We start from the raw sequence: 10,000 nt of genomic DNA on the forward strand, positions 1-10,000 counted from the left end.
ACCCAATCATATAAAGTAACGCATACATCAGCAAGATATAATCGCTCACAGTACAAAAGCATCTACGCATTTCTTGTCATCCACCTGTATTTGTAACTCACACATGAATATCACATCAAACGCAAGGAAGCGAATTACAATTATGTGTAAGGAAAAATTCACCTCAGACCGCTACAGCTTTGGCTCGATTTATGCTTCTTTTATCCGTCGCATGTTGGATTTTGATGCAGTATTTTGTCCAAATGCACTTAGTAAATAAATACAATTTGTGAACTGCTCTAATTTGAAGCAGCCAAAATAGCCATTGGTGCTTTTAAGATGACAGTTTAAACATCTTTAAAATGAAGCAATCTGGCAATCTTTGAATCAAGTAGACATTTGCAAATTCTTACAAAACTTTAAAAATAAATGAATATCTTACACCACCGTACTTATCTGTCCTCTCAGCACTTTGACTAAGGCTACGATCGACACTTATTCATTGTGCGTACTACTTTTTTAAATTGCATCTTTCGAAGTATGTTTTGGGTTGGCTCACGCTGTATACCTTTGGTTATAACTTACAACTCAGAACTCGGCAATCAAAATCAATAATGTGATTAAACATTAATTTTGGCCTAACAAAACGGTTACACTTTTCACTTTTACCACGACCCAAGAACAGTCCAAATTCTACACTTCCGCCTTCTGACAAAGTGCTGTTGACTAAAGGAGCAATGAGTTTATACATATTGTTGAATCACCACATAGCCACGACAAAAGTGTGGACCGTAACGACCATGTTTTCGTTCATGTACGACTATAAATATATCAGACTTTGGTGTATACAAGCAGTAACCGATCTTTGATAGCGATTGTCTAGATCACGTATTGACAAAGTTGTATAGAGAGCGAGTCATAAATGTGTTATAAGTGATAAGTTTTTTTTAAAGATTTTAATTTCGTTAAATTTAAAATTAAACATATAATACTAAGAGGTATGATGAATAAAAGGAGATATCCATTGTATGCTACAAGATAAAAAATAGACAATGCAGTATTTGTTAAAAATGAATTTTTGACTGCAAAACTAGTATACTTAGTGAATGTGCATAACCGAGCATTGCATGATTGTTATAAATTACACGACAGTTGAGTTTCAAATGTTTAACAATTGTTAAACGAATTTACAATTTCCTATTTATTTGAATATCCTAATTTTGAAAAAAAACTGTCCTAATATAATTCAAATTTAGAAATACTTGCAAGCAGGTATGATTGGGTAACATAAATATACGTGCTCTGTGAAAAGGTGTCAGGGACGACACTCTCCTTATAAACTGGATTTTTGCTAAGAAGAGACTTTTTTTGTACAAAACATAAAAGCGGAAAGTGTCGTCCTTGATTAGCCTCTGCGGACTGAACAGACTAATATTGGACGACACTTTACGCACATGCATTAAACCCCTTTTTCACAGAACACGGTTCAAATAGAAGTTCTGATCTAGCTATGTATAGAATGTTCAGTATAAACTGTTTAAACCTTCACTTGAATGATAATGCGACATTGATTTAGTGCAAACGTGTCTTCGTTTTCGAATTTTAAACTTTAATGCTTCTGTAAAAAAGGTAGCAATTCGACTTAAACTGAACGGTTCTGGTACAAAATACTGTACATGTACACCTATTTTACATCATGATTTAATTATAAGAAAAGCGGCTTTACAGAAACGGACATAACTGGCGCAAATGTATAAAATATGTTCATTTGTATCGCTACGTTTGATGTTAGTACTGTCATGGACAACACTGAGCAACAACCATTTTAGGAATTTGTGATAGTCTGTCAACGTCGGCTGTACAGATTAACGTCGAACCAAACGACAATCAAGACAACGTGCAAAGAAAAAAGGGGTAATATCGTTCAACCATGTATTCGGATCCTCTTTTACCAGCCGGATACATGACACGTATTCTTCATCTTCGACAAGTAATCGAATAATCGGATATCCGGATATTCGTTACCATCCCTAATTTCTTTATCATAATTAACAGTTTGTTGGCAGATATTGTTTTTAATTAAATAAGTTCATTTAAGTTCAAACGAGCCAATGCATGTAATCATCTCTATAATTGATTTCATGTCTGCTACGTTATAATTGGGAACATATCTTTTACGTGCAACGATAAGGTTCTTTTGTTTGGCCATTATCTATTGGCTGTGTGTGCCTAATCATGATGGTTTATTTGATGCGCTTTTATATTTTACATTGATTGGCATAATTATATGTTTTATGTAAATTAATGCTTTGTGTACCTATGTAATTTAAATGCGCTAATTTTATGTTGTTGTTTTTATTTCTGAATTTCTCAATTTGTTTGTTTGTATTGCGCGCTTTTTTGCACATATTTAATTACGCATATTATTGCTTTTGGTTGTATATTCATACCAGGCGCGCTTTGCAGCATAAGTTTTATGGAGCTGTAGTTAGTTTTTGATTTAGCAATAAAGCTCTCTTATCCCATTATAATGGTCTGTTCATTTGTTTATATACATAAGTTTATACGAATGAATCTCTAACTGAATCTCGCCCTTAGCCACTTTATTATAAATTGATTAGAAATATCAGCGGACATAATCAATAATTGTTCAATCTAAAAACAAATGTTTAATTTATTTTTTTATTTACTCGCGCCAAGTACAAATAGTTAAAACACTCTTGTGCTGTACGATGTATTTAACCTTGTTTTAAGAAAACAATACATAAGGTTAAATAAAGTGTTTCTGTTACTAAAAATCATTAAACCTCAGTCTGTATTCAGGACATCCATGTCGTATATTGGAACATGTATTGTATTTAATGACAATTCTTTAGTTAGCACAGAGCATATTTCCGATTGCAAATTTACAACATATAATCGCATTTTACAGTATTGCGTCATGCGGTCATTTTTGAAAACTCAAAACCTTTTAGTCTATATAATAAATAAATGCATTTTTAATGTATTCATATTTTAATAAAAGCGGGGAAACATTGCTGTCACTCATATTGATATAACTAATAAAGAGGTCTTATGCATCCGCAAACGAAAAAACAAACAACAAACCAGTTAAACACTTACCGAAATATCAATAAATAACAAGCGATATTAAATACTGACAATCTTGAATGGGAATGTATCCATATCGCATCGCGTCGTTTTTCGATACCGATCACAAAAAACAATCGACAGGCAAAATGTATCGTCCGACAGATTTTGCATGTCAGCCACTTACTAAGTAAGAGTTGACAGCAGCACATAAATTAGTTATACGTTGTTATATTCTTCAGGCTATTAAATGCACTGTTTAAATAAAGGCACACACACATGTCATTGCTTGACAGCGGACTATCGACATCTCTTTAAAAAAATCCAGTCACCACAAACTACCAAGCCATTTGTGGCTATTAGTTTGCGTTAATTGGCGATTAGTCATCGAAGTTCGGAGTATTTTATATGTGTCACACTTTTCCGTTCTGTCGTCACTTGAAAAAGAAAACTACGATATCATCCGATATTACATGTTGATGCTGAGGTTATCTCGATGTAACCGGCGATACTGTCTTGCCTGTTCCCGTACCCTATTAACGGCCATCGGGGTTATATAACACCTGCCAAGTCAAAGATTGTAACATGTATTGTTATCACGTAAGGAAAACGTGACAATTTAAATCAAGATAGATGTTTAAGGTATCCAACCAGTAAGTGATTTCTCGTTACATTTATAACATATTCGACCTATATAAGTTTTTCGATATAGCCTATCGATCAACACGGGTCTGCAGATCGGTTGCTTTCAGTCGACAGCTAATCGCCGATTAACTGGGGCGAGTTTAAGTATGACTAAGACGATCTATGGTCATGCGTTGTTCTTTTCTTGGTCACAGGTTATGCAAGACCACGCAGTCTTTCGTTAATCTTCAAAGTAAATAAATTCGTACTAAAACATACGCGCACAATATTTATAAACGTTGACGAATTAAAAATACCAAATAGAAGTTTAGAAGAATATGTTTCAAATTTCTCGTAAAAAGACAATCGTCCGGTTTAAAAATGTGTTCTTCTGCTGAAAATCACATGTGCTTTATGTACAATGGACACGTGTTTTTTTTTTACCAAATAACGAATATATGGTGATAGATGTACATTTGTTGATATAATTTCAGATTTTATAGCTGATATGTGTTTGATTTGATCAATTGTTAGTTTGTATTAGATTAGACAAACAAAAAGACAAAAAATAGGTTCAAGACGAAACTATTGTTTATTAATAACTATAAAGACTATAAATCTTAATCGATTATCTACCAAACTAACACATTTCCTTTGCTTTTCTAACATTTGTATGCATTTTTTTTATTAAACTGTACATGTGTTCTAGTTTTATATCGATACGTATGTTTCAGGGTTTGCGACACCAATGAATCCATCAACATGATTTCTTCTATCATTGACATTGTCATAACGTGCATCGCACTGCTACTGTATTCGACATCTACAATCTGTGAGTATATGATAATTTTCATGTTTATATTTCTACAACTCTATAACTCTTCTACTGTTTCTATAAAGAAAGCACATGGGCGAAACTAATTTTTCCATTTGATTTCCGGGTTCGACATTTTAAAGAATAATAAGCATGACATTACATGCAGTTCCAAATATAAACAACTTTAGGACTGCATATACAATAGTATTCGCCTCAGGTTAAATACCATCATTTAGCTCAAAACTTTTATTTGTATTTGTTTTAACAACATGTTTGAAGTTTGCAGAAGAAACGTCCAACAATGGTCTATTTCTTAAACCATTTACTAATAAACCTAGATGTAAAAATCGCTATGATGAGAATGTATATGAATTCCCATTATATAATGTGTATTATGTCCTTGGGGTGCCTTCCAGCATACCTGTGAAACTATGTCGAAATTTAACCAGTATTTCATGACGCGAAATCTGTAATAATTCTGAGGGTCCTATGAAAATATGTCTAGGTAAAAGAATTTGGTCGTGAAGCGACTATATGGGTGCGCTGAATAAATAATACCTTTATAAGGGACCATTTATTCATATGCTTTAGTAATGAACAACAATTATATCGATGTAGTCGACCGCGTTGGTATGAATAGTAACAATAAACCCGGCCACCGTGCCAAGCAGCAGCATTATTCATAAGGATAATGAACTGTCAAAGATGTACATTTCGTATAACAAATCTATTGTACACTTTTTTATTTGTAGACTTATTATTAAATGTCATAGTGTGACCGCGCTATCAAACACCGGCAACAAAAATCTACAGTTTGAATATTTGGGTAAAATGTGTCAATTCATTTATTTGTGTGAAGGCTATTATGCAAGAGAAAACAGCAGTTTCAACAATGATTTGAATAAAATTCATCTGCTCCACATCAGCAATTAACAGTTTGTAAAAACTACATTGAGAATTTCTGCGCCTATACGTCGCCGTTATGCCGTGAGGCAAAATTGATTTCCACGTGCTGTTGTTACAAATCAATATATCGACTGTCACTGACAGCAATCATAAATTATAGATTTGGGACCAACAGGCGTGTATTTGTTAAATTAAATGGCACTTTAACATTTATAAGATTAATTGCTTTCATTACAAACAAGCGTTAACAATACGTTAAGGACCAAATTACTCATTCAGCCGAAGCGATGCCCTGTATTTAACCCCATGGTTCGTCAGGTACCAATCAAACTATCAAATCAAAATCGTTGCTCTCACTGGCAAACAAATATAATGACACATAAAACAATTTCAGAGCTAAAATATAGCGTAATAATTCAAATAGCCAAACATTGAGCGAACAAGATAAATCAATCTAGTTTTGAATCTGTATACCAAAATATATATCAAACATTACGATCGCAGAATCAATCCAACTCGGACAAATCATCAACTGCGTGAGATGAACTGAAATGAATACAACACCAGCGTGATCGTTTAATGTGTTTAGTGATTTTCTTGTCTCCGAACCTAAAACAAACAAAGATCTCTTTTATTCGCATTACGTTTTTCAAAGGTAAACAGTTCAATGAATGTAAACAAATGTGTTTTAACGTTATAAAATTCACTGAGGTACATGGTCCTTACAAAAGGAAACAGTGTACATATGTTTTACCGACATTTTTAACGACATTTGTTGTACAATTAATTTCCTTAATACATATATAACCTATCACATAATGTAAGACGAAAATAATACTTTTTCAAATATAACGTTCAATTCTCCATCGAAGTATCCTTCATTAAAATATACGATGCTTTCATCTGTCTGAAAACAAACAATAAAAATACATTATCAGAATCATCAGCGGACTAACTTAATTCTTCTTCCCCAAACTTACAAGCAAAATGTACAAAGGTTTCGGTTTCTTGTCATTTGTTTTTATTTTCTTTTTTTTTGTTACGTGCCATACTCATATTTAATACTTATTTTTTTTATACAGTTTGATCTTTATTCTGCAAGATATTTTCGTTTAACGTCGCAAGGTTTAATTATTAAAACATGTATAATTCAGTCTCAATCGGTAACCTTTGCTTTATTGATTTTAAAACGTTCATGTATTAAAAAGGTTTCATATGTAGCTAGTTACACTGTTAGCATGCGATATAAAAGAGTTTTGTTCAATTACTTGTAAAGTTCATTCATTACTATTTTATAACAATTCTGCTTATTATTATTTTGTTTGTATTATTATTTTACTTAACTCTGGAAAATGTACAGTTAATGTGTAATAAAAATGGGTTCCTTTTTGGCGATGAGTCACGATCAAAGTCAACAGCGTACTTACCGGTGTTTGTTTAATTTTAACTGCCATTAAAATCTCGTTTACAGACAAAGGTCAACAGAGGTCATTTAGCATGACTCAAAATGCAAATCTGAATTTACTTATGTTCTTAACAAATGAAACTCTTCATATCTGAAAAAAAAACATAATGAAAACAATCATGTGATATTACTTTACTCTTAGTGGCCGATAAACAATTATGTCCCACATTTTTAATCCAATAAATCTAAAAATAATCCATTAAAAGGGATACCAAATATATTAAGTAGTACGTATTGTGTATAATCTAGCTAATAGCAGTAATACACTAAATGCGAGCTTAAATGGAAAATGAGACTGTACAATGTTTAAGATTAAACCATCCATATATTTTATACTGACACAATACAATACATAGAGGCTCTCTCTAAATAAATATAGATAGTAACAATGATATTTAACCCGTGTTTTTACACCACAGAAATTTTAAATGTTCATACAAACAGTTTCTTATGATTTCAGCAGCGGACCCCTATGTGGTATTGGCGGAAAGTAAGTTAAATTTTGAATTAGCACATGATTACTTCAAAGTATGTATTTAAGAATGCAATTTCGCCCAAACAACAGTGTTAATGGTACACATCAACCACAAGTCCCGCACGTGAAAGCTGCTCGATTATCATCTCGGTAGAAATAGTGAATTTATTCAGACGAGTGTTCATTTTACTGACGTTATACTTGTATAGTTCTCTTTCTCAAGTGCCAAAGGATTAGTTTCTTACGGTTGTTTATGGTGTTATATTCTGTCATCGGTGAGCTATATTTATTACGTGATGCCGTACTTGAAGCGTCTTATATACAATGTTATGTGGACTCGATAATGTGAAAGCAGACAGGTCGCCGTGGTGTAATGGATATGGTGTCCGCCTAGCGACCGGGAGGTCATGGGTTCGATCCCCACCGTGGGAGCGTTCTTTAGACACCAAGTACTGGTTCTAGGCCCAGGAAACGGACTCGAGAGCATTTATATAAGCCTTAGGCTTTCGATGCAATCGAGCTAAAATAATTAGGTTTAAACTAAAGCAGGCTTATCGATACAACATTGGGATGAATATATAGCCTTAATAAAATGTGATTTTAAAAAGTATACTTTTCGATATGTTATTCTCCATAGGGGTGCACATTATTCTGCATAGGGATGTGCAATATTCTGCATAGGGAGGTTCATTATTCTCTATATAAGGATGCGAATTATTCTGCAAAGGGATGCACATTATTTTGCATATGGATGTACATTATTCTACATAGGGATGTACATGATTCTGCATAGGGATGTGCATTATTCTGCATAGGGATGTACAATATTTTGCATAGGGATGCATACTATTCTGCATAGGGATAAACATTATTCTGCATAGGGATGTACCGTTTTCTGAATAGGGATGTACATTATTATGCATTTGAATGTACATTATTCTGAATAGGGATGTACATTATTCTGCATAAGGATGTACATTATTCTGCATAGGGATGTACATTATTCTGCATATGGATGTACATTATTCTGCATAAGGATGTACATTATTCTGCATAGGGATGTACATTATTCTGCATAAGGATTGTTATTATTCTTCATAGGGATGCACATTATTTTGCATAGGGCTTCACATTATACTACATAGGGATGAACATTATTCTGCATAGGGATGTACATTTTTCTGCATAGAAATGCATATTATTTTGCATAGGGATGCATATTATGTTGCATAGTTATGCATATTATACTGCATAGGGATGTTCATTATTCTGTATAGGGATGCACATTATTCTACAGAGGGATGTACATTATTCTGCATAGGGATTCAAATTATTCTACATAGGGATGCTTATTATATAGCAAAGTCATTTTTGTTCCATGAAGAAATGTTTATAAGCACACCTTCTGTAACTGTAAGTGTCGAATGTCAGGTTGGTATTGGTTTAAGTGCGTTTTTGATCTTTAGGTAAAACACATCGTATTTACTACTTGTTAAGCCCAATGTAATGTCTTGGTGTTTTTGTTTTTATCATAATAAGATTTTTACTAAAACCTTATGCAATAAGCAGTTAAACAAATGGAAATTAATCGATACATATCCAAAAAGCATATGAATCTTTCAATATACCTAGTTCTTCTCTCTGTCTTCCACCACTTGGTTATATTTGCTACCTGTTTATTTATTGCGTGAACAATAAAATTCGCACTACGCGCTTGACTTTTCCCAAACAATAACAAGGGCAACAACTCAAAACATACTGAAAGGAGAGTAATAATTATCATTCTTTTGACTTAACAAGTTTTTGTGAAAAAGAAAATATTCTTAGCTACCTTTTAAAGGCATTTATAGGTATAAAGTTTTATTCAAATACATTCAACCCATTCAATACGTTTCGAGTAATGCTTTGCAGAAAATAATAGTATTCGGTAATGTTCTACTTACACAAAACTAAGCCGATGGCAGTAACTTTAGCATCACTATATACATCGTTCATTTAACAGCATTTCATCTCGAGTTAATCAGACACATGTGAATGATTATAGAAGTGATATTCTAAAAGAATACATTCAGCCACCGTACAATTGATTGATGAAACACAAAAGAGCTTAACAATTGTGAACAATTTTTAAAACAAACAACATTTGAATACAATGGCATGCATTTGTACAAGCAGAATTAAATTGATATTTAAATAAAAACAAAAACAAATAAATATTAAAACCCGACCAATCCTAACGATTGGGTCTGACCCATAAGTGCTTTAACTATTTAAACTTCAGTTTTCATAATTTTGTAATAAAAATACATTGCATTATGCTGAATCATAATTGTGAAACGGATGTTGAGGTTTGCTGTCATTTATCAAATTGGTAAATGCGTTGAGTATATAAAAAACGATTGGCCGCCATACCTAGCATCTGTTTTTGTATATTTGAAGAAACAAGCTTTTATTTAGTTAAAAAATATGTTGAAAGCGACTGGTTTTACATACACGTTTTATTCAACCAATATGCTCTTGAAATTGAACTACCACTCGTTTCCTTTCCAGCACAACATGGTTCGCCAGATATCGCAAACTCTGTCTACCAGCTTAATATTCAGAGTACCACCGAGGCTGCCGTCATTCCTGGAGCCCTCGGCTT

At 33.1% G+C, this 10,000-nt stretch overlaps 1 protein-coding gene across 1 annotated transcript in view; it reads left to right on the forward strand.

Moving 5' to 3' along the window:
- Positions 1-10,000, forward strand: part of LOC127831329 (uncharacterized) — a 148,496-nt gene that overhangs the window by 103,923 nt on the left and 34,573 nt on the right. The gene's annotated exons all lie outside the window — the stretch shown is intronic.

Source organism: Dreissena polymorpha, chromosome 5 (assembly GCF_020536995.1).
Source record: "Dreissena polymorpha isolate Duluth1 chromosome 5, UMN_Dpol_1.0, whole genome shotgun sequence".
In the NCBI taxonomy this organism is placed as follows: Eukaryota; Metazoa; Mollusca; class Bivalvia; order Myida; family Dreissenidae; genus Dreissena; species Dreissena polymorpha.